The 27,033-nt window shown below is 38.5% G+C and overlaps 1 long non-coding RNA gene across 1 annotated transcript in view; it reads left to right on the top strand.

Moving 5' to 3' along the window:
• LOC132378417 (uncharacterized) overlaps nt 1-21,366 on the top strand; it is a 76,421-nt gene extending 55,055 nt beyond the window's left edge. Inside the window, exon 2 of the long non-coding RNA XR_009507031.1 lies at nt 19,236-21,366. This is a non-coding gene — a long non-coding RNA (uncharacterized LOC132378417). The remainder of the gene's footprint in view (nt 1-19,235) is intronic.
• The last annotated feature ends 5,667 nt before the right edge of the window (nt 21,367-27,033 follow it).

Below are 27,033 nucleotides of genomic sequence, written 5' to 3'. Positions count from 1 at the left end.
TTCTGTAGAAATAATGACAGTTCCAAACCTCATCACCAAACTAATCACACTGTCCCCAACAACACCACTAACCTCACCAAGTCTGATATATCACATCCACTGCCACTCATCTCTGTAATTTCTGCCATCTACAAAAGGATCTTACCACTGAATGCATCTCCCACCCCAACCCAAACTTTCTGTAGAAATCACCTGTATTGGGCTCCCTTGTCCATTGTTCCCTCTCCACTGATCTCCCTCTTGGCACTTATCCCTGCAAGTTGATGGATGCTACATCTGCCCTTACACCTCCTTCCTCACCACCCTTCACGGCCCCACACAGTCCTTGTAGATGAGGCGACACATCATTTGCAAGTCTCTTGGGGTTATCCACCATACTGGTGCTCCCAGTGCGGTGTGAAACCCAACAAGAGAGTGGGGGACCACTCTGTTGCACAACTGCACTCCATCCACCACAAAAGATATGATTTCTTGATGGCCACCAATTTCAATTTGACTTCCTATACACATTCTAACATGTCGGTTTAAAGCCTTCTCTAATGCCACAGTGAGGTTACACTTAGTTTAGAAGAGCAATACCTCTCCAACCTGAGGTATTTAAATTGACTCCGTGCTGATGTTAATGCCATGTATACAACATATGCCAGTCTTAATTTTCAATGCACAGGACATTTGAACTATAACACAATTGTCCTGGCGCTGATCATAGCTTTTTAGACAATGGACGTCAGTACTCTGTGTTTTAATTTCTGCATCAATAGGTTTCAATTGCTACATTTAATGTCAGAGAATTTATACAATATACATCCTGAAATTCTTTTTCTTCTCAAACGTCCTCATGGATCATCCTGGTCTCTGGTCAAAAAGTCTCTGACTGTCCACTCAGTCTATGCCTCTTTTCATCTATTAACAAGGCAAGCAGAACTGAACTCAATATTCCAACTGTGGGCTAACGAGGGTGTTATAGAGTTGCGACATTACCTCACAGCTCTTAAATTTGATCCCCTGACTAATGAAGGTCAACATATCACATGCTTTCTTAACTTTTGATTTCATTTTCTCATGGATCCAATTGAATATTAGTACCAAATCCAATAGATGTTTGTTGCACTAAATCTGTTAAAAATCCAGTTTCTCATCACCAATAATTTGTATCTGAGATCAATTTTAATTTTTTTGACACTGCTGTGAAACAATTAGGGTTACTTTTATTCTATTGAAAATTCCACATAACTGCAGCTGTCACTGCAAAAACTATTTATGAAGCAAGTCTGACTATTTTACATGGTTAGAGCATCAGAATCACGACTCAATTGTTGATTGCCAGTTCCAAATGGGCACCAAAATTAAGGTTGATTTTTTTAAAAAAGGGTTATTTTCACAGGTGGCCAAACAGTTGCATTGTGAGTTACTATCCAATCTCAAAAGTGCAATGCATGCTGTGATTATACATCTTTCTCCAGAATGTCACTAGAACGCATTGTGGGCAGTGCTTCAGCAGTTAACTAATCTGCAATTTCAGCCCCTGTCCTGTCTGGAACTTTAAATGCTTCATAGGATGAAACTTACCAAACAGGTCCATGCTGGCATTTATACTCCACATAATACATGGTAAAAAGATAAATAAATTAGCCTTGCATTACAGCTGATGGTCAACTCTTTTGTAATCAACTTCCAGGAACAGTAATTATGACGAAATAGTTGGAGTACACTGTTAATCATACTAAATGTATTCCCAGCTTATTATGCTTATTAGAAATTTACTCTTAAAACACATACACTTTATTACTGTGTGAAAGGAATATTTACATAGGTAATTATGTATATGCACACCCACGATTACTGGCACAATTAAAATATAGACCAGTTAGTAGAACATAGTATATTTTTAACAATGGAGTTTTAAGTAATTTCTTTATCATTGATGATACATCAGCATTTTTTGTCATTGTCTTTGAAGATGCAGAGGAGCTGCTTGTGTTGAAAGAACTCCTACTTTACTGATGGATTGCTGGTCTAACATTGCAAATATGGAACTACAGAGGAAGGATGATAACTTTTCAAGCCAGAATGTTATATTTTGCTTAGTAGCCACCATGAAATACCTGCCCTACTATATCATTAAACGTAGTAGAGACTAAGGTTGTTCGGAAAGCTGCTGGGAAGTTTGGCAGGGCAGTAACTCGGAGAGATGATGCGCACAGCAGCCAATGAATACTGGTGGTGCTGAATGGGGTTCTTATTCAAGAATGCTCTGCTTTGAATCAAGCCTTTTAAGTGCCATTTAAGACATAAGATATAGGAGCAGAATTAGACACATTCAGCCAATCAAGTATGTTCTGCCATTTCATCATGGCTGATTTATTTTCTCTCTCAACCCCCGTTTTTCTGCTTTCTCCCCATGTTGTGGAAAAAAAATCTCAGGAGAAGGAGACAGCATAGACCAGGCCGACTCAGAGAATTGTTTCTGACTAAAGGGTTTTATTACATCATATCATGGAGAGCTCAGACACCTAAAGCGGAGTTCTGAGACTCTGCTCAACAATAGAGTACACTCTTATTTATACCCCAGGTGTACGTGACAAGAAGCATTTAAATCTGAAAAAGGAGGGAACTTCAACTACAACTCATTAGAATAGCGAAGTTGCACTATAGGTCCTTGAGCGGTTAGACATTTTCTCAAGTGTTAGTTCTCAGGACAATATATCAGGCTTTCCCAAGCGCAGACGTGTGATGATTCTTAGAACAAGGAAACACAGATATCATTATTTTCCCATCCCATCTACAAAGCACATTTCAGTCACACGGTGTACATTAGTCACAGATCGGTGATTAGAGACTTTGAATTCACATACTAGAAGAAGATCATTAACCCCTTAACGTTCGTCACAATGTCTTACTATTTTTCTTCCACACACCATAACCTTCAACATCCTTACTGATCAAGAATCTTATCAACCTGTGCTTTAAAAATACCTAATGACTTGTCCCGCACAGTTGTCAGTGGTAGTAAATTCCATAGATTCTCCATGTTGCAGCTGAAGAATTTCCTCCTCATCTCTGTTCTAAAGGGACTTTCTTTCTGTTCTGAGGCTGTGCCCACTATGGAAACATCCTCTCCACATCCACTTTATCTGATCCTTTCATTATTTAACAAGTAAAGACCTTCTCCACCCTGCCTTATTCTCCTAAACTCCAGCAAGTACAGGCCCAGAATATTCAAGCACTCCTCATATGTTAACCCTTTCATTCCCAGGATCATTCTTGTGAGCCTCCTCTGAACCTTCTCAATGCCAGCATAAGCTTCCTTAGATAAGGGGTCCACAACCATTAACAATACTCCAAATGTGGTCTGATCAATCCCTTATAAAGCCTCAGCATTATACCATTGCTTTTATATTCTAGTCTTCTGGAAGTTAATGCTATTATTGCATTTGCTTTCCTTACCACCATCTCAACCTGCAAGATAGCCCTTAGGGAACCATGCACAAGGACGCTGAAGTCCCTTTGCACCTCTGATTTCAGAATTTTCTCCCCATTTAGAAAATAGTCAATACCTTTATTCCTTCTACCAAAGCGCATAACCATACACTTCCTTACACAATATTCCACTGCCACTTCTTTCCCATTCTCCTAATTCTTCTGGAGACTCCCTGGTGCCTCAACAGTACCAGCCCCTCTACTTACCACAAAGTCATCAATTCTGCCATTCAGACCATTGACATACAATGTGAAAAGAAGCAGACCCAACACTGACCTCATAGAACATCATAGTCACCGGCAGACAATCAGATAAAACCCCTTTATTCCCACTCTTTGACAACAGTCAGTCAGTCGATCTTCAATCCATGCTAATATCTTTCCTGTAATACCACAGGTTCTTATCCTTTATAGCAGTCTCATCTGCAGCACTTTGTGAAAGGCCTTCTGACAATCCAAGTAAACAATATCCATTGTTAATCAATTGTCTATTCTGCCTGTAATTTCCTCAAGAATTCCAGCAGGTTTGTCAGCAAGATTTTCCCCTTGAGGAAACCAGGCTATCTTTGGCCTATTTTATCATGTGCCGCCTTTTGCTATATTTATCAAAATAAGTAGAGAACACCTTTCAATATCTTTGGAACTGTTCTGAAACAGGCACAGAGAGATGGTTTTCTCCATAATATTCCTGGAGAATCCAAGTTTCTATTTGTAATTTCATTCCCAAGCACTTCCAGCTTCTTACACAGAAGTGAAGAGTCTTGGATACAGGGGACAGTCCTTCTCACTTTAGAGTCAACATGATGTGGCACATTTAGTCTCTATAAATGAATCATGCAAGTTTCTGAATGTACTGATTCTATTGTAGCCACCTCAACTACTTCTCTGGCAGCTCATTCCATATACTGTCCCCTACGTGAACAAAGTTGCCTCTCAGGCCCCTTTTAAGTCTTTCCCTTCTTGCCTGAAAACTATGCCCTGTTGTTTTGTACTCCCTTACCCCGGGGATAAGACCACAACCATTCATCTTATCCACGTCTCATCATTTTAAACACTTCTGAAACATCACCCCTCATTTTGCTATGTTCACAAAAAGAAAGATGTAGCCTGGGCAAAGTCTCCCCATAACTCAGTCCTGCTAATCGCATTTTTCATATAAAAGGGTGATGAAAACTCCACACCATACACAAAGTATGGCTTCTCCAATGACTTAAACAACTGCAATATAATGTCCCCACTTCTCTACTCAGTGCCCTAACTGATAAAGGCCGACATGCTAAACATATTGTTTATTTATTTGTTGTTTTATAGCATTGAGTGCGAGAGTTGCAAATTCATTTTCGCTGTATTGGTGCATGGCAAATTGTACCATGCAATGACAACACTTCATTTCATTTCATTACCTTTTTTTAACACCCTGTCTAGATATGATGTCACTTTCAACGAATTACACACTTATACTGCCTAGGCCCTCTGTTCTATTACACTCCCTAGTGACCCACTTTTCATAGTACAAATCCAACTCTAGTTTGACTTTCCAGAATGTATCACCTTACACTAATCTGTATTGACATCCACTTACCATTCCTCGGCTCACTTCCCTAGCTGATCAAGATTCCCCGTAATCTATAATAACTTCTTTACTAGCAATATAACCTCCTAATTTTGTCATTTGCCAACTTGTTGATCAAGCCTTGTGCATTCACATCCAAATCATTTATATAAGTAACAAATAATAATGGTCCCCAAACTGAGCACTGCAGCACACTCACCAATAGTCACAGGTCTCCATTTCAAGAAACAGCCTTCAGCCACTACCCTCTGCTATCTACCTCCAAACCTATTTTGAGTCCACCTAACTTGTTCTCTCTGGACTCCATGACACCTAACCTTCTAGACTACCCAGTCATGTGGGACCTTGTCAGAGGCCTTACTCAAGTCCAAATAGACAACAACCACTGCCCTTCCTCACCTACCCTTTTGGTTATCTCTTCACAGAACTCTAAAAGATTTATCAAACATGACTTCCCACACACAAAACCACACTGTCTCCTCTATCCAAATGCTGATAGATCCCATCCCCAGAATTCTGTCCAATTTGTTCCTTAACCTTGATAACAGGATGGTCAGTTTGGACTGTAGTTCCCTGGCTTGATTATGCCATCCTTCTTAAACAACAGAATGCATTAGATGAAAACATAAAATGCTGGCAGAACTCAGCAGGCCAGACAGCATCTATGGGAGGAGGTAGTGACGATGTTTCAGGCCGAAACCCTTCATCAGGAGTGAAGTAACATGGTTTGGTCGGGGGGGGATAAGAAGTGGGGGGAGGGATGAAGTAGAGAGCTGGGAAATGATAGGCTGAAGAGAAATAGGCTAGGGGGAAGGTGGAGAATTATGGGAAATAAAAGAGAAAGAAAGGTAGGGCTGGGGGGAGATTATAGTGAGGGGGGAAAAGAGAAAGAGAACCAGACAAAAATTATAGATAGGGATGGGGTAAGGGGGGCAGGGGTATCAATGGAGGTTTGTGAGTTGAGTGTTCATGCCGGCAGGTAGGAGGCTACATAGGGAGATAAGGTGTTGCTCCATCGACCTGCGTGTGGCCTCATCTTGATGATAGAGGAGGCCATGGACAGACATGTTGGAGTGGGAGTGGTCTAAGGAATTGAAGTGTGTGGCCACAGGGAGATCCCGTCACTGCTGGAGGACTGAGCGCCGGTGTTTGGCGAAACGGTCTCCCAGTCTGCGGCGGGTCTCCCCAAAGTATATATGGCCACATCGGGAGCACTGGATACAGTATATCACCCCAGCTGACTCACAGGTGAAGTGGTGCCTCACCTGAAAGGACTGTCTGGGGCCTGGGATGGTGGTGAGGGAAGAAGTGTGGGGGCAGGTGTAGCACTTCTTCCGTTTGCAGGGATGAGTGCCCGGAGGGAGGTCGGTGGGGAGGGATGGGGGGGATGAATGGACAAGGGAGTCATGTAGGGAGCGATCCCTGCGGAAAGCCGAGAGTGGGGGGGAGGAGAAGATGTGGCTGGTGGTGGGATCCCTTAATGCCCTAAGGTTGGAAATAGCTCCTCTCTGGTAATATGCTTTCATTACTTGGCCAGAATATGAAACCGTTCTCTGCTGATGAAGAACTGATGGTTCAGGTGTAGCATCCTTGATGTCACATGTGTAGTCTACATCCCCAGAAACCTGCTGAAAATGAGAAACCTACAAGCTAGCATGCTATCTGATATCACTGTTCTGGGAGCAATATTCTTAGAGGGGAAATGTAAGAATGACAGAAACCAAATTAAAGGAACAGAAATGCAGGAAGTGACTATCATCGGCCCAATAGATATTGTCATTATTGGGATCAAATTCATCTAGCTCATTGTGTGTGTTCTTTGGTCAAATGAGTCTTTATAGATACCTAGCTGCGCTTTCTTTCTGGAATCATATGTACATTGCAGGAATGCATCTTTATGCATTTTCATTATATTTACAAGCAAGGTCTGATCTTTATGGAGGTTCTAATGTTGCATAAGACTGCAGATGTCCTTTGTTTTTTAGACTTTTGCTTGTGACCTCAGAATGACGAACTTCCCTGCCCCAAGGACCATTGCAAATTAGTTTAAAAATACACACACGATGGATTTCCAGCAGTTGCAGCCTTTCTCATGTTTGACTTTTATGAAATGCTATTTTTTGTGGGGGCTGAATGGAAGCTGCTCACATCCCATTTTTTTTTCACAGAACTCCAAGGCCTTAATTCAATTTATGCAGGAAATCAGAAAATCTTTAACAGAGTGGAAAGGAGTACAAAAAGAAGATAGATAAAATAATATATTAGAACACAGAACATAGAAATCTACAGCTCATTACAGGTCCTCTGGCCCACAATGGTGTGCCAACCATGTAACTTACTCTAGAAACTGCCTAGGATTTCCCTACCGCATAGTCCTCTATTTTTCTAAGCTCAATGTACCCATCTAAGAGTCTCTTAAAAGACCCTATTGTATCTGCCTCCACTACCATCACTGGCAGTGCATTCCATGCACCCACCATTCTCTGTGTGAAAAACTTCTCTGGCATCCCCCCTATAGTTACTTCCAAACACCTTAAAACTATGCCCCCTCGCGTTAGTCAGTTCAGACCTGGGGAAAAAAGGCCTCTGTGAGCCCTGGGAAAAAGCCTCTTGTGTCTGTTCTCAATGAGCAAAGACGCAAGCAATCAGATGCATTATTTAAATAAACTCAGAGTATTAGTTGAAATACCAATCATGTTTAAAAGATGTGTAGACTCCAACTTATTACTCATGCAAAAAGAGATTCTGAAAATGAGAAGCATTTCAAAATGTGAAGATATGTCACTGGTGCTCCCAGTCAGAGTGAACTTCTGGAACTATCTTGTAATCCTAGTTTCTGAAAGGAATTTCTAAGATTTTTTTTCAACTATACAAGTTGATACATATGCTTGAAACAGACAAGTTCAATGGGTCAGTTAATATTTTCCTGCCCTTCTTGTGTGACTTTTGTGGGAATAAAACTATTCATGTCATTGACCTTCCAAATGAATTTTGTTGATCCATTACCATTTGCAAACTATAAAGAGGCTGTATTTTCATGAAAATTGTTTGGCAAGCTTACATTGCTTTCAAACCCAAGTTAAGATGACACAAATGACACAAGCAGTGGCTTGTCATTTTTACATGGTAAACTCATCTTCTCCTCTGAAGAAAAGGGCACAAATACATTTTCATGGAAACTGTGTCCCTTACCAGCGATGAGCGAGTACAGCTGCCAAGGATGTGGTTATTATTTTCTTTTTTAAACTCCCAAAGGTACTGTGTTAAACAGATCAAAGGTTTGTCAGTGTCCCTTGGGCAGGACACCATGCAAAAGGTTGCAGCATTATTCACATCAGTCACTACACCATGAGCAGGAAACTAGACATTTAAAATGTCTCTTTTTAACATTTAATCCCAGCATAGTTCTTACGCCATGCTTTTGTCCTTGTTTTCTTTATTAATATTTGGAAGAAACAAAAAACATTTGCACCACAGTTATCTTAAACTCACACATAAGATTTGCCGCCTCTCTGTTTCCCCAGACCATCCCCTGTGATCCCCCGAGGGATTGGGGAAATGTTGAAACTGACTAGAACACAGCAGCAGAGTAGGATGACCACCATAAGCAAATTATTGTGGAAAACCCAAATGTGAGGGTGGGGGCACATACACCAAATGCAAGTCCAGAATCTCTTGGAGGAAGTAGGTACCAGTTTCACTGAAGCAGAGAAACGGGAACTCCCACAGTTCTGTTACTTTTAGAACTTTTGGCCCACCTTAATCTATCATGATATCATGAATCCAGCGCAGTTGTAAAGCCCTCAAGATTAGAAATCCTCCTTGATCATTGGAATTCAGGTGATGAGATGTGTTTTGCACATACTATTTTCTCATGTGTATGCAAGGTGATGGTGCTCTCCATTATCATAAGATAGGAGCAGAATTGAGTCCTTTGGCCCATTAAGTCTGCTCCATTATTCAATTATTACTCTTCATATATTTGTTTAATCTTCCATTCTGGCCTCCCACCAAAATCAACTGAAATGTCCTTAGATGAGCCATTAGACATAGGAGTAGGATTAAGCCCATCAATTCTGCTCTGTCATTCCATCATGGCTACCCCATTATCCCTGTAATCCCCATTCTCTCTTAGATGACCTGACTAATCAAGAACTTCTCAACCTCTGCTTTAAATATACTCAGTTTTTTGGCCTCCACAGTTGTTTGTGGCAAAGAATTCCATAGATTCCTAAGTCCTTTTGCACCTATGATTTTTGATTTTTTTTCACATTTAGAAAATAGTCTGTACCCTTAATTCCTTCTATCAAAATGCATGACCATGCACTATATTCTATTTGCCATTTCTTTGTCCATTCTCCCCATCTGCAGACTCTCTGCTTCCTCGACATGACCTTCACTCTTCTGAGCTGTATTGGAAAAACACTTTGTAAGGAGTACAATTCAACAAGCAAGTATCGTGCATAACTCACAATCATTATTTAGCATTGTCAATAAATGAATAGTTGCAGGAAGTACTCAGATTCATTGTGCAAACCGAGGATAATGTTATGATGGTTGTGGCAACTGCAGCTATATCCATAGCGAGGATGATAGTGAACTGGGAAGTAAGGGATGACTTCAACTCAAGTACTTGATGAGTTCTGAAAATTTTAATATTAAGGCGAGTAGTGGGCGATGCTGCTCCTGCTCTTCCTCTTCTTCCTCCCCCTCCTCTTCCTGCCTAGGCCAGGTGGTGGTGAGAGCTGGTTCCTCTGCAGTATGCTATAATAGGAGAGGTCACCAAAAGAATACTCGAACTGAGAAACTGTTGAATAGTTTTCTGAAACCATGAAGACAACATGAATTTCTCCAGCTCCACAATATGTTATTTGCTACCTGCCTAGCACATTGGTAACCCACAGCTCCACCTGCATTCTGCATGGAATCTGTCAGTGCAAAAAAAATTTTCTAGTTAACACGGCAGAGTGTTTGAAAATGCAGCAGGCACCGGAAGACCACCTTTGAAACAAAAATGCAGGTTCAGGTTGACCTTAAGTCATCCATTTTGGACACTGCCTGGCACTGTGTCAAGTTTTAAAAATTCACATGTCGCCATTTTATTCACCTCTGGCCTTACTCTCATCTTCATCTGCTCAACATCCCCTTCTAGTCCAGAGAAAATCATGTTAATGTCAGAGAAGCTTGTAGCAAAGGCATTGATAAAGACATATTAAATTGTAAAGGATGAATGACCATTGTTCATGTCACATCTTTAATTACCAAGAAATATTATAAACCAACAGTGACAAAGTTCATGGTGAACAGAGATTAGAATGAACTTAATTTTACAAAGGGAAATGGGTAGATAGTAGCCTGTCAGGAATGCAAGGGAGGAACTAAAGGAGGACTTCAGTGAGAACACAGGCTGGCTTAGGGCTGGGGGTGAATGATGATAAGAAGGTGACAAAGAAGATTTGGGTTCAGCAGTCTCAGAATTACAATGGATTGTTCTATCTTGAGGTCAGGGATATGGGGCTGATGCTCAAAGCAAGAGAATAGCATTTTCAACAACACACTTCTGTGCTGGATCTCTTGATCATGCTACACTGTTTGATAACCAGCAATAGTTAACTCCACTATGCTATGAGAGTGAAACCTCTTCCAACCTTCTTGGAAGAAACTTACATATTAGGAAGTTCTTTCGATCAATCCAAAATATCCAGTTCTCTTGCATTGCTGGAAAGGCCCAAGTGATCTGGAATGTTGGGGAATTAGCAAAACTAATAAAAAGATGCAGTTATCACAGTGGAATGGATTTCAGTAAGGGAGATTAGGTAGTATAAACGTGTGAGGATAAAGTATTTTGGATTCTTTCTGACAATAGGGCTTTGTATTTTTTGACTATTCTTTAATACCCTCAAGGTGGTGGAAGTGAGGTAATTTCCTAAAGGCTGAAGTCTTTGGAATGAATATATTTCCATTGTACTAAACACAAGAGATTCTGTAGATGCTGGTATTCTTGAGCATCACCCACAAAATGCTAGAGGAATTTAGCAAGTCAGGCAGCATCTATGTAGGGAAGTATGATGCTTTGGGCTGAGACCTTGCATCAGGACCTGTCTGACGTGCTGAGTTTTTCCAGGATTTTGTGCATGTTGCTCAATATTTCTACACTACAGATGATGCTACATTAGTTGTTTTAAATCTAATGACTTTTGACCATCTGTATTAACAGAAAGAGTGAAAGAAAATAGGTTTTTAAAGATGTGACACAGATCAGATCACCTCCAATGCACCAGCACAGCCTTTGCTCAGTTGAGGAAAAAGGTAACTGAAGATCAAGACCTCAGGACTGGCACAGTACTCTTGGACTGCTAAAATGCAGTGATCCCTGAGATTTGTATAAGCAAATTGCTGTAATTTAAAGCTTTTGAAAAAGTGCCAGCAACAACTTCATGGAAAATCACTACACAGTGTTCACCACAAACCCCTAGAAATTCACTGAAGGATTAGTAGGATAAAATTAGTGTTCTCCCATGGGCCAACATCATCAGTGTTAAGACCTTCAGTCAGATCCTTGGATAGGCCACTTGCCTAACACCATAATTCTGAAAAGGACGTGCTACTTTCAGCTGATATAGGAAGGGATTAGCAGCAAGAAAGAAGAAAAGATTGCAAGAGGTGCTGAAAGAATCTCAAAGAAATACGAAGTTCCACTGGCCTCTTAGAATCTTTGGCTCAGGAGCATTGGGTGTGATATTGAAAACCCTGAGTGCAAGCATTGCCAGCAGACAGAGGTACCATGCAAGTGGCAGGAGTGAAGCACCTCACAAAGTATCCACCTGCTTTTCTCATGACCTGACCCATCTCTGGAAGGGGATGTGGTTCCACATTGACCATAACAATCACCTCAGAACCCACAAAGAAAGAGAGGCAGCAGATAATGCTTGATCCCAAAAGAATGCCTGCAAATGTGAAGAGTGGCCAAACAAATGCAAGGGCTAAATATGTTATGTATTTGAATGTGACATAAATCCATATTCATAAAGCACTGAAAGTTAGTGCAGAGGTGTATAAAGTCATTAAAATGCCTTATGTAAAACTGGTTTCTTTCTCAGGGGAGTGCTGTACAAAGCTGTGTTGATGATCCCAAAACTGACCTTGTCTTTCCAAATGCAGATAGATCCTGTCACTCAGAATCTTATTCAGTAAGTTAGCCACTACTGATGTCAGATGCACCAACGTGTACTTCCCTGACTTCCCTTTGCTGCCCTTCATAAATATTGACATCCTTAGCCACCTTCCAGTCTTGCCTCTCAGCCCAAAATGCCAACCTGCTTCTTTTGTTTCCACAGATGCTGCTTGATGCAATTCTTGCAGCATTCTACTTTATAAATTTGTTCATAGTTCATCACTTCTACAAAAAAAACTTTAAGAAGTTAATCTTGTCTGTTGTTGTGTGAATGTAGTCACCAGAGGAAAGCACTGGCAGATACAAACCAGCTTCTTTAGTCAACAGAACAAGGTACCAGTCATCATCTGGAGATGCTTTTGGTCGAATACTCTGGCAGGCACAATGTGGGGCTCAATATTTCATGCACTAAACATCAAAGGACAATTCCATATTTACAACGTATTTACAATGCTTTTTTTAAAACTACACACAAACTGTACAACTCCCGATTTGCACCTACACCACATATATTCAAATGGATTTTAATCAGTATTGACTGGTCTGGAATTTATGGCTTTTAGAAACCTATTGTTCAGAGCTGCACTCTAAATCCACAATTTATACTCAGATCTGAAGACTGATGGTCAATGTCATTTGCTAAATGTAAGTGTGCTAAAACCAAAAAACAATCTAACGTTATCCATGACCTGTTAATTCTGGTATTGTCAGTCTGTCTTTCATAATGCTAGTCGAGTGTTAGATTTCAGGATTCCCTTATTGTTAACTTCCTCTTGCCCTATTCTATCTTGTTCATGTCAGGCATGTTTCCTTCAAAAGACATATTTCCCAACTTATTTTTTTTAGTGTATTTTGTTGTAGACTGCAATGTTTCAGTTTAGCCTTTGTGTTGAGGAAGCTTTAAGGAATGATAATCAGTCAAAAAAATACACTACAAAAATTTTTAAACAATAAAAGGGAATGAGAATAATGGTTTATTATTTTGAGTTTTTGTCAGTCTTATAATAGAACATAGAACATGGAAATCTACAGCACACTTCAGGCCCTTTGGTCCGTAACGTTGTGCTTACCAGGTAGCCTGCTCTCGAAACTGCTTAGAATTACCCTTCCGCATAGCCCTTTATTTTTCTAAGCTCCATATACCTATCTAAGAGTCTCTTAAAATACCCTATTGTACCCACATCCATCCCCATTGCCAGTAGTGCATTCCATACACCCACCACTCTGTGAAAAACTTACCCCTGATACCTCCTCTATCTACTTCCAAGCACCATAAAACTACATCCCCTTGTGCTGGTCATTTCAGCCCTGGAAGAAAGCCTCTGGCTATCCACACGATCAATGTCCCTCATACATCTCTATCAGGTCACCGCTCATCCTCCGCCGCACCAAGGAGAAAAGGTCATTCACTCAACCTATTCTCATAAGGCATGCTCCCCAATCCAGGCAATGCGCTCGTAAATCTCCACTGCACTGTCTCTATAGTATCCACATCCTTCCTGTAGAGAGGTGAGCAGAACTGAACACAGTTCTCCAAGTAGGGTCTAACCAAGGTCTTATATAGCTGTAACATTAACTCACAGCTCTTGAATTCAGTCCCATGGTTGATGAATACCAACACAACATACGTCTTATTAACAACGCTGTCAGCCTGCACAGCAGCTTTGAGTGTCCTGTGGACATGGACCCCAAGGTATTTCTGATTTTCCACACTGCCAAGAGTCTTACCATTAATACTATATTCTGTCTTCAAAAATGAACCACTTCACATTTATTTGGGTTGAACTCCATCTGCCACTTCTCAGTCAAGTCAGTATCCTATCAATGTCCTGCTGTAACCTCTGGCAACCCTGCAGACTATCCACAACAACCCCAACATTTGTGTCACCAACAAACTTACTAACCCACCCTTCTACTTCTTTATCCAGGTCATTTATGAAAATCACAAAGAGGAGGGGTCCCAGAACCGATCCCTGCAGAACACCACTAGTCACTGACCTCCATGCAGAATATGAACAATCTACACTCTTTGCCTTCTGTGGGCAAGCCAATTCTGGATCCACAAAGCAAGGTCTGCTTGTATCTCATGCCTCTTTACTTTCTGAATGAGCCTTGCATGGGGAACCTTATCCAAATGCCTTACTGAAATCCATATACACTACATCCACTGTTCCACCTTCATCAATGTGTTTTATTACATCCTCAAAGAATTCAATCAGGCTCGTGAGGCACAGCCTGCCCTTGACAAAGCAATGCTGACTATCCCCAATCAGATCATTTCTCTAATGTATAACATCAAGAAAGATAAACCTCATAAGTGTGAAGAATAGCAAAGATTTTCTGCACTGCATTTAAAGTGATTTGTTTATTTCCTGTTGCAGTACTCATTCAAATTTCTAAAGCATCATGTTGTTCTGTGATCTGTAAGAATATTAGAAATAACTTCCCTTTATTTAAAATCAAGTAAGGCATGCATCATAGACTTATACAATGATCTTGTGTTGGTGAAACAAGGGATCTATCAGAAGAGCTCAGGTTTGATTTCAATATTTAATTAAGAAAATATGTCAAGTTTGTATTATTATTAAAATCAACCTTCTGTGTAAGTTGCAAGATCTCTTTCCCCTCAAAAGAAAGTAACCTTTTGAGTTGATTGTTGTAAATGGGTTTTCATTGAAGAATCAAAGCTTAGAATCTTGGGAAAAGAATGATGAGGTTAGAATAGACTTCATCCAGACATTAAACTGATCTGCCTATATTTGAGTGGCTTGTCTTTATTTTGAACATGGGAAAATATTTACCAATATCCAGTTATTCAGTATCCCTATATCTGGCAAAAATTGAAAGATTCTAACCAACCTTTCTGTAATTACCATGGAGTGTTCCCTCAGCTATATCATAGTCAGTCCAGATGAGCTATCCACTACGTCCAATTCAATCAGATTTTGGTAGTATCCTCTTCCTTTGTATTCACTTTGCTTTTAATTTATACAGTTTCCTTCTAAGAATTGAACATCTTTTTGGTCTCCTTATTAGCCCACAGGTGTTCTAATTAGCACTTAATATTCATTTATATGCCTTATGGAATTCACTTTACTGTAGCTATGAGTTTATTCTGTTTCTTTCTTCAACTTTGAACCTTAATTCTTCAGCAGTCCTCTAAGATTTCTATATTGGTTATGGTTCTCAAGGATATTTTACACCTGATCCGTTTTCATCTGTGCTGTGAATTCAGACATGGGCAGCAAAAAGTTTAGGATAGTGCAGTGGGGGCAGTGAAACTTGTGAAGCTGGCCAGGAATACATTGAACTAGTCAAGTCTAGAGATGATATAAGTGCAAATCAGGGCTTACCCAGCAAGTACATGTTATTAATGATAATAAATCATTTGTGTTTGTGACCCTTTGGCTATCTTAGAGTGAATTATGTTATGAAAGATGCAACAGTGTTGCTTTGCTTTTGAAGTAATGCATTTAATTATAATCATACTATTTGAGGTTATTAGGTGTTCTTAAGGGTTAAGTGAATGTTTATGCATGTACACTCAATGGCCACTTTATTAGGTACTCTGCATATGAATGCAAATAACAAATCAGTCAATCATGTGGCAGAAACTCAGTGCATAGAAGCATATTGACATGGTCAAGAGGTTCAGTTGTTGTTCAGACCAAACATCAGAATGAGGCAGAAGTGTGATCTAAGGGACTTGGACCATGGAATGATAGTTGGTGCCAGACGGGGTGGTTTGAGTATCTCAGAAAATGCATATCTGTACATATTTTCATGCACAACAGTCTCTAGAGTTTACAGAGAATTGAGAAAAAAAAACATCCAGTGACTGGCACCTCTGTGGGTGAAAGCACCTTGTTAATGAGAGAGGTCAGAGGAGAATGGCCAAACTGATTCAAACTGACAGGAAGGCATCAGTAACTCAAATGACCATGTGTTACAACAGTGGTAAACAGAACAGTATATCTCTAAAAGCACAACATGTCAAACCTTGAAGTAGATGGTCTACAGCAGAAGACCATTGACGTGGATTTAAGAATTAAGAACCTATTAATCTCCACTTTAAGTATACCCAGTGATCTGGCCTCCAAAGCTATCTGTAGCAATAAATTCTGCAGATTCACCACCCTCTGGCCTCCTCATCTCTTTTTAAAAGGGAGATTATGACTTGGTGAGCATTGATCATTGTTTGCCATACATTTTATTAGTTATCATTCTGTAAGGGCAATTGCCCAATGCCCAAAATGCATCCCATCAAAAGCATTGACTGGAATAGTAGGATATCTAAATATGTTCCTATGAATTACACCAAGCTTTTGGCACTAATCAACTTTGTATTAACAGCACAAATGCATCATATTTTTGTAGTTCACTGAAATGAAAGACGAGTTTTTCTTTTTGTGAGGCAAACAATAGAGAGAGCGAGAAGGTGGGCAGTTACCTCAACAGTTGTTGACTTGTGGAGCATCTTTTACATGCCACAATTTGCTGGGTTTCTTAAAAATTGAAAACAGGAGGAACTTCACTTATTTTTCCGCAGATTCTATGCCTCGGCAAAATGTTGACAGGAAATATATATATAGATCTTTCATACAGATATCTATATCATAGAAACAAATTATACTAATACTTCCTGTCTTTGCCACTTGAATTCCTGATGTCATATATTGCCAAAACATTTCAAAATAATTTAATTCCTGCTTGCTTGTTCTGTTATAGTGGAATGGATCAATTTTATGCAAAATCTTGTTGTTCAAAGCTCAAAATAACAACCCTGGAGATTCATTTTACTGATTCCTGATTTTAGATTCCATAAGTTTTGGCAATGACATTTTGAGCAAGGCTTCTTTGGGCAAATCCATTCAGTCCTTTACAACTGAGCTGAAGCAGGTCACAGGCCAGTGATTAAAATAAAATGCTTCTCTGAATAAATGTTAAAAATATCCTCTAAGGGCTAAGGAGAAACAATAAAATAACTTTTACTTGCACATTGGAAAAACATAATGATTAGTAAGTTAATGTTCAAAAGCTAGTCAAATGATAATAACTGGCATTGAAAATCACATGATGATAAAGTATTTTTTTCTGGGGCTATCCGAAGGCAAAATAATCATCATTCAAAAATTATTTTGCAGTTAAATGCAAAAATGATTTTCAAAAGTTGTTTGTCTTATGCTCTTATAATCTTGGAGGATCTTACAGAAAAGATCTCTTTCATCATTTTTAATTTTCTTCTTATCTGATACAAGTTCACTCTTTGACCTCTTAAAGTGGTGAATAACTACATAAACTGAAAATATAAACATAAATTAACTCTGAAAATCAGATTTTGCCAGCAGAAGGAAAATGCATGAATTAGGTAGAAACTAGAAATATAATAGAAAACATAAAAGTCATGTTACTTTTTCTCCCTGCTTATACTGAAAACAACCAAATCAAAACTGAATCTATTGTTAACCACAGCAAATGCCTCCAATATAGTGACTACTGAGAGTTTGCTAATTTAGTAGTCACAATTGAAAACTAACAATACATGAGATTTAATAATACTCATTTGTGCAATGAATTCTACTTGTCTCTGTAATTGGTTGCAATGACCAGGTTACTGGAAATAGCATTGTTTTGCAGGACATAGACCTGTCATTTATGTGCTACAAACTGACCCACAAACTTTGATGAATTTCCAAACTCAAATAACTTAGCAATGCAGTAAAATTCTAATGAACTTAGTCATTTTGCAAAAGGTGTTCAAGAACAACTTGTATTGAATCTTCAATGTTGTTGGCGTGACTCCACAGATTATTGACCCGGAATGTTAATTTTGTTTTTCTTTCCACAGACCTTCTTGATCTGTAACATATTTCTAACATTTTCTGTAGTTCGATTGCTATGAGATCTTCCAACACATGTTAGTATGTATGTTTCTAAAACCAAGTGTAGCAGCAAGTCTACACAGCTCAACACCAACGGGCTTGGTATTTATAAAGAAAATTAGAATTTTCAGGCAATAGATAAAGTAAAATTAATTCATCTAAGCTGATTTCAGTTGTATTCAATTGGTTAAACATAGAACATAGCAAAAAGAACCAGAGGAGCTCATCATAATAACATCATAAAATTAGATATTGGATTATCAGTCTAATAACTGGCACCACTGTCCTCCAGCATTTTGTGTGTGTTGCTTGGAGTTCCAGCATCTGCAGATCTTCTCTTGTTTGCACCATTGCATCTGGCAGTTGTAAAGATCTCAAAGATTTAGTGATTAGAAAGTTGAGAAAGGAGGCCAGGAAACAAGCTATACTGAGTTCACAAGGTTTGTACTTACATTTGCCACATTCCTACTTAATATTTTCCTGTGAATGGAATAAGTATTCCTCTGAAGATGGTTATATCAAAAGATCTGTCTCTAATCTGTGTTGGATAACTAAATTACTCTGAAAAGAATGAAGGGGCATTTCCATTTTGTAGCTCTGTACCAGTATGGAACGGTACTCTCTTGTTGTTTACTGATGATTTTTGTTTTACATTAATGGCAGAAAAATAGGGCTACTTTTTGTTGAAGGAATAATTGAAATTTATAATATTATCTTGCACTATCCAAGCTGCTATAATCCATTTTGCTTGTATGAATATGCGTGAACCAGCATGCGTGATTTCAATGGGTTAAGACAGGCATGCATCAAAGCTCTACCACATGCAATCTGCATGGATCCGGAGGCAATGTAACCACAGCTCATCTTACTGTAGATAAATGCTAACAATAGATGCACTGCAATGAGAAATAACTTTTGGAACTAGACCAGCTAGTTTAGGCATCTTCTTCGTCTTAATCTAGCAGATTTTAAAATAAGAGATTTGCATTTAATTGTAACAGTTGTTGCATATAGGTAAAGAATGATGTACTCTCTAATAACAGTAAATGTTGAATTGAAACAGAATACAAGTTCTGCCAAAGTGATTGTTATATGCCTTTCCTAATTTTGTTTCTTTATTTTTCAGAGAGTTCGCATGAAGAAGGAAACTGTCTTGCAGTATTTCGTCAGGATCTATTGTTTACCAAATCACATGATCATCTGGTGGCTTAATATTCAGAACTGGAACCAAAAATAGAGAATAGTTCAAAGCAGTGATACAGAATTACTGCAAATATTTATCCTGTAGTAAAAATGCATGCAGGATGCAAGCAAGTCTACTTCTCTGATGCAAAGTAACTACAGACTTTGCAGACATACAATGAAATGCATTTCCATTAATAATTTAGTGTTCAGTATTTTTTTTTCATTTCAACACATGCACAGATTTCTTGCTAAGAAAAAGATATTAACTTCCACAAAACAGAAAGAAAGCCAATGACCATGACTGAACTATGCAGGAATCAATCAGTGCATAAATCTGGAAGAAAAATCTCATTACAGTACTGTGAAATCATTCTTTAAATTATTGCAAATTAATACACAATGTAGAGAGTTTGGTGATCATTGCCTCAAGCAACTTTCCTGTCGACTTTCTTTAAAAAAAACAGAAGTGGTTCTGAGATACTTACGGAAGGAAGTATACCACCAGTTTTCTTTCAGGCCATGCAGATTTTCTGGCTGTTTTGAATAGCTATATTTAGAATGCTGCTTTGTGCTTATACTTTTTTTTCTTTTAAACACTAATACAGTGTTCTTAACGTTATCAACTAAAACTGGAAATATGTTTATTCCATTCTACATCTATTGGGAGTTAGGACTGCTAAGCAATTCCATGATGTCTTGACATGTTTAATAACTGTTAACAAGATACATGTAGTTTGTATCTCCAATGTATGTTACTGGATTTCTGCAGCACTGTTCAATAAAAATAATCACAATGCTGCATCAAGTCTGATGAACGTGCATTGAGGCCGCTCAAAATTAGAAAGATAGTCAAAGGAAAAAATCTGGTAAGGTCCAGCAACAGAGGACTTCATTTGGAATGAAGCCGTCTCAGTCCTTTAGAATACTTGACTTACACACTAATCAATTTGCATGAAATAAGGGACATGAATGCCATTGGCCAATAAGTTAGCTGGAGAACAGAAAACATAAATCAAGCCTATCAGAAGCACAAGAATGGATTTTGACTCAATAGATTAAAAAATATGGCCATTGTTTATATATAATTGCAGTATAAACTTGGAATTTTAAGTTATTTCGAACTTGAAGGCAATGATACACATCATTCATAAGAGACACAGGTCAGGGCAACTGTTTTCTAGATCAACATAGGGTTCAGACAGATTTTCAAATGTTCCTAAATACTTTCTCATAAAATCTGAACTCAAATAATTAAATATTTAATACATTATTTTGTGGGAAATATAAAAAAATTACAGTTTGTAAACTTATGGTTATGAGATACCAATTCGATCTGCTACATTCATAACATCAGTTTATTTGGCTGATGCCAGCACATAGTGCAGTTATGTAGAAAGCATGGTAGCACCTCTACTTCCTTAGAAGTGTACAGAGATTTCAGCATGGCATCTAAAACTCTGACAAACTTTATAGATATGTGGCATATATTGACTGGTTGTGTCACATCCTGGTATGGAAGCACGATTGCCCTTGAGCAGAGTATCCCACAAAAAGTAATGCATACAGCCCAGTCCATCTCTAACCCACTATTGAGCACATTGATATGAGAACACTCAAGGGTCCCCACCATCCAATTCATGTCCCATTCTCACTGCTGTCATCAAGAAGAAGTTTCAGGAGCCTGAGGATCTACACTGTCAGGTTCAGTAACAGTTATTACCCCTCAACCATATCAGGCTCTTGAACCAAAGGGGATAACTTCACTCACCCCATCATTGAATTGTTCCTACAAACTATGGGCTCACTTTCAAAGGCTCCATCTCATGATCTCAATATTTATTGCTTATTTATTATTTATTTTTCTCCTTTGTGTTTGCACAATTTGTTGTCCTTTGCACATTGGTTCTTTGTCCAGTTGGGTGCGGTTTATCATTGATTCTATTGTGTTTCTTGGATTTGCTATGCATGCCTGCAAGAAAATGATTTTCATGGTTGTAATATACAGTATATTGTGACATATACAGTATGCATTTTGATAATAAATTTATTTGCACTGATGCTATTTAGCACAACTTTTGGTTGATGCCAATTATGAGATTCTTACTTATTTTCATGGAGAAAGAGTTATGGAGTTTGAATAAGAGTCAAAACTATTCAAATGAATGGAAGATTTGCAATAATACAATCCTATTCAGAAAGGAGTTCCAAGGTATTGATCAAGTAAGAATTAAGAAATAGCAATATATATCACTGTCAGAATAGTTTGTGACTTAAAGAAAAGTTTAGGGATGGTGCAGCTGAAATCCAGATGTCATCCTCACTGTTCTAGGCAGTGATGGCTGTGGATTTGGAAAATCCTGCCACAGAACCAGTGGCACAGTGTATCTTATAAATTATTTACTCTCATACTGGTGGTAGAATTGTCAAAACAGCTAATGAGTTATTTAATTGAGATGTTTAAAAATATGATAATAAGATTATGGAGCATGGTAGCCAATCAGTTAAAATTGAAGATCTGGCAATTCAAATCACACCATGGCACCAGAGGAATTTAAATACATCTAATTAAACAAAATGAGGGATTTAAATATTAAACTAGTTTCTGTCACGGGAGCTACAGAATTATCAGATGATTTTGTAAAGGACCATCTACTTCAATAACACCTTTCAAAGAAAGAATTCTGCTGGCCTTACCTGGTCATTGTTTCCTAGAGGGTATAATGAGGGATGTGCAATAAATGTCAGCGTTGGTAGGGACATTTGAATCCTGTGCACAAATAAACTGAGAGTATTTGTGTTGAATTAGACAAATGGAATGTTCATCAGGTGTATATAAATTAACTGGACTATTACACATTATTTAATTACCTATGATATACTAATGAAGTAGTGCATCATTTTAGTATTGAGAAAAATATGTTAGATTCTCAAATAATTCTTATGAAATGCTATCTTGTCAGTCCTCATTATTTGTTTTTAAAACTGCACTTTCTGTTTTAAACTTTTTAAACTGAGAGTTAGTTGATAAACTTCTGTTTATATACAGTGGATTCTGGATAATTGGGCCATCTGGATGTTCAGTGCAGACATTTATTTGGGACAACTCTTAAAGAACAGAAACTAAAGGAAATAGCTACAATTCCCTTGATTTGTTTCCGAACTAGTGTCAGTCACATCAAAGGTTAGACACTACACCATACTTAGAGCAATCAGTTTTTAAATAGCCACAGTTGTGTGTGTTTGTGTTCAAACAGCAGCAAATTTTGTCCCTGATAGTAGACGAGAAATAAGCAGTAAGACAATTCAGTACTGTTTTGTTCATCGCTGTTTCAAGCATTCAGGCCAGGTGCTAATTTTGTTAATTTACTATCAATCAAAAGAAATACAGCAGATGAATTCCTCCATCAATAATTATTAGGAGCTAATACAGTTTTATAGTATTGTAGAGGGATTGGTAGTGTTCTAATTTGTTTTGTATTTCACTTAAATGCATAAATTGTTTCTCAGTTAAGCAGTAGTTTTTTTTGTATCTTTTAACTATTTCCATGAAAATCTGGCTAATTGGGGCAGCCACTTAATTGGGCCAAAATGTACAGGGCCTGATGTGCCCTAATTAATTGGAATCTACTGTATTCAAAATACAGATGGAAACAATTATAGTTTCCATTTCTGATATTAGAAACAAAGGATCTGGTACGTATAACTTGCTGTAAAAATGCTCAGTAGCAGAATGTGAAATAATGTTTCATTATGAAAGAAAATCAAAGCACTGCTGATAAATTGGACACATTGCTGTTTATTCTGTTATTTTATCTCCTACCATGACAAGCCAATGGCTTCTTCCATTGCTTTCAACTGCTAAAATTCCATGAAATAAGTGAACAGTTTGTATAATGAATAAGTGCCAGCCTGAATAATAAGTAAAAATCTTGGAATGCTGACACTTAAGGATAAGTTTTCTTCCAGAACTGGCATATTTATGCTTAGCAGCACTGGAAAATGAGGTAGCCTCGGCGTCAGTAATGATATGCCAGGAATAGACTCAAACTTCGTGGATCATTGCTGTAAAGTAGTTCAACTGGATCTGATAGAAACTCCTGAAGGTGAAGACCTGAGGTCGAAGGGAGATTACCATGTGGGGGTGCGCTACTGTTTTTGGTTTCAGGTGAAATCCCATACCTTACAGCTGCCTATTCGTAATTACTACTTGCTGTCAGACGGGGAACTAAAACTTCAATTTCTTTCATAGTTTATACTATTTATAATTATCTAAGTACTGGTTCCATCCTTGAATACATAAATAAAAAAACAAAATCACAAAGTCATCTTCAAACGTGGCTGTTAATGTCTTTCGAGTTGGAGACATTCTCGAATATTGGAATTAGCTATAAAATGTAATTAGTTGTCACTAATAGAAGATAATTCACTTTTTTGTGATGAACGTTGACCCAGTAATGAAGAGCAATCATCAAATTATTAAACTATTTTTAACTGGAGAGTAAGAAAATGAAGGGTGATCTTAGAGGTGTATTAAGTTTAAGAGTCATAGATTGAGTGCATGTCTTTTTCCCAGGCTTGGTGAATCAGGAACTAGAGGGCACAGTTTAAAATGAAAGGGGAAAAAGGTTCTAGGAACCTGGGGAACAACGTTTTCTATGCAGAGTTGTCAGTATTAGGAACAAGGTGGCAGTGAAAGTGTTTGTGGCAGCTACATTAACAACATTTAAAAGATACTTAGGCAGGTAAGTGTTTAGATAGCGTAGGGGATTAGGAGCCAAATGTGGGTTAATGGAACCAGCTCAGACTGGAATCTTGGTTGCTTATGAGCAGCTACACTGGACTGCAGCTGCCAACTGCCCCAGCACTCTCCAGCTTTGCCGGCCTGTCTTCCTCCCAAAAGCAGGCCTCATCCCACAAGAACCCTATGTTAACCTGCACCAACCATCTTTCAATGTGTGCATTCTCCTCTGTGGCACACAATGCTTTGGACCTCGTGCATTTTCCAGCACTGGGTCCAAATACAAAAAGTTCACTGGACCACTCACCTCCCTCCATCCTCAATAAACCTCTCTTTGGCAATAATATTCAGTTTGAGTCCTATGACCCTGATTTCAACCAAACCCTCCCAACAAAAAGTTAATGGAGTGTAGAGACAGACTGTGTGTAAATGGGCTAAGTCAAATAAATGAAGGTGATTTCTTTTGAGAGGAGGGTTATTTTAAAATTGTGTTTTCTGTTCCAATGGATCAAAGCTTGCATCACGATGCAAAAGTAGAGGAAAACTTATCAGCATAGAAGAAAAACATTGTGAATGGACAAAAGTAAGAAAAGGATCAGAAAACAGCTTGAATTTAAGGGAAAGGGAATTGAGAATCTATTTAGAGAACATCTTCAACAGAAGTGATGAATCTATGAACATCAGAAATAGAAACAACAGACGGCAATTCATCCCACATGCTTGCTGCACAAGGTAATGCATGACCTTTACCTCAGCACTACTTTCCTATTCTAACCCTATATCCCTTAATTCCTTTATATACACAAGTTTATCAACCTCCTAAGGGACTAAGCCTCCACTTTCCTGTTCGGCATGCTATTCCAAAGGTTCACTGGGTGTAGAAATGACTTCTCATCTCCATTCTGAATGAGCAGCTAATTCTGAGATGATGACCTTGGGTTCCAGACCTCCTAATCATAGGAAATATTACCCCTCCATCAACCCTGTCAATTTTTGCTTCCACTAGATCAGCTCTCATTTCTTCCAATCTTGATAGGCAGGCCCAGTCTGGTTGTTCTCTCCTCAAAGACAAGTCCCAGGAATACACTTGGTAAACCTTTGTTGCACTCCTATTGCATTCCCTAGTGAGACCAGATGTGTACACAATACTCCAAAAATAATTTAACCAGGGATTTGCATAATCACTGTAAGAGATCAGTACTCAAATTCTTTTGTAATCTTGGGGAACCTATCATTTGCCTTTCTAATTGTTTTAAGTACCTGTTGTAGCTCTTTTGCCTAGGGACTCTACTATTAGACCATAAGACATCAGTACAGAATTAGGTTTTTCAGCCCAATAAGTCTGCTCCACCATTTTGCCATGACTATTCCCGGATCCCTTACACCTGCCTTCTCACAATATCTTTGATGCCCTGCAAATCAGGAAACTATCAACTTCCGTTTTAAGTGTACGCACGGACTTGGCCTGTACCCCACTGCAGTCTGTGGCAGAGATTTCCACAAATTTACTACACTCTGGCTAAATAATTCCTCCCTACCTCTGTTCTAAAAGGTCCCCTCTCAATTTTGAGGCTGTGCCCCCTAGTTCTGAATACCCCCACCATAGGAAACATCTCCACATCCACCTTATCTAGTCCTTTCAACATTCAGTAGATTTCAATGCCCCCCAGATTCTTCTAAATTCACTTCCTTATTAGTAAATTCTAAAAACCCATGTTTTTTTTTGCTTTTTTAAAATCTTTTTACTTAGCTATAAAAACTTTTAAGTCTGTTTTTATTTTTCTCATTAGATTACCCTTATACTGTAATTTCCCTTTCTTTATCGATGTCTTAGTCCTAAAAGGTTCCCAATTTGCCGTGCCTACACATGACTCAAAATTATGTAACTGGCTTTTGTAGGTTCAAGACGCTGATTTAAGTTTGAATTAAATCAATCTTTGTTTAAACTTCCATCACATTATGTTCAAACTTAAAATAAAAAGTAATTTAACTACCAGATAAAGCATTTGCTCTGTCATGGCATGATAGTACTTTTTGGTTCTTCGGCACGCTGCTTTAGAAAGCAATTTCTTGCAAAAACTACAGACTCATTCCACAGACCAGTCCAGCTCATTTGGTTTGCCCGGTGTATATGTAAAGTCCCACATATTTATTGTAATAGTCTTGTTACATAGCACCTATTTCCATTGCTTATACAATGACTTACATCATCATTACTGTTTGAAAGCCGATTGATGTTTCATAACCAATTTTATTTCTGAGCTTCATCTAAGCTGATTCTTCTTCTGCGGTAACTGTCGAAGTTTCGGGCCGAGACCCTTCGTCAGAACAGTGCTTCTCCCTATAGATGCCACCTGGCTTGCTGTGTTCCACCAGCATTTTGTGTGTGTTGCTTGAATTTCCAGCATCTGCAGATTTCCTCGTTTCTTCTTCTAAGGTACTGTCTTTATCCCATTCTTTATTATCAGGGCTCTCCTTTCTGTTTTTTTAAACCAATCTCTTCTGAAGTTTAACTATCCTGAAATAATGTTTTTCAATATCAGCATTTACCTGTAGCCTGTTGCAATAGGCATCATCTTACAGCGGCAAACACACATCATCTGTTGAGCTCTGCTCATTTGGGTTATGTAAGTATTAAGTAGGCAAGTGCACTTTCTTTGTTATGAGCATGCATGCAAGGGGGTAACAGTGCATTGCAGGGGGTAAAAGGTAGCAGCTCTCTTGTATTGAATGTTGACATTGGAAATAAAGTTGTTTAAATGAAAGAAAAACTTGTCTTTGTTGTTGATTGTTATCATCATCTTGCCTCTAGGGAACTGGCATGTGAATTACCTTTTTCCCTCACCCTGACAATAAGGTACCCACGCCCTTTCTCTCAAGTTTTGGATTTCATTTCTAGGCTACCCTCTAGAAAGAATTTCAGTAAGTGGGCTGAAAGCTGGGAATGTCAACTCAAGTGGCAGTAACTTTTATTCATTTCCATTCCGTTACAGGACATCTC

This window comes from Hypanus sabinus, chromosome 20, assembly GCF_030144855.1.
Source record: "Hypanus sabinus isolate sHypSab1 chromosome 20, sHypSab1.hap1, whole genome shotgun sequence".
NCBI lineage: Eukaryota > Metazoa > Chordata > Chondrichthyes > Myliobatiformes > Dasyatidae > Hypanus > Hypanus sabinus.
The sequence above is the reverse complement of the archived record's forward strand: the minus strand, read 5'-3'. Positions and strand labels throughout refer to the sequence as shown.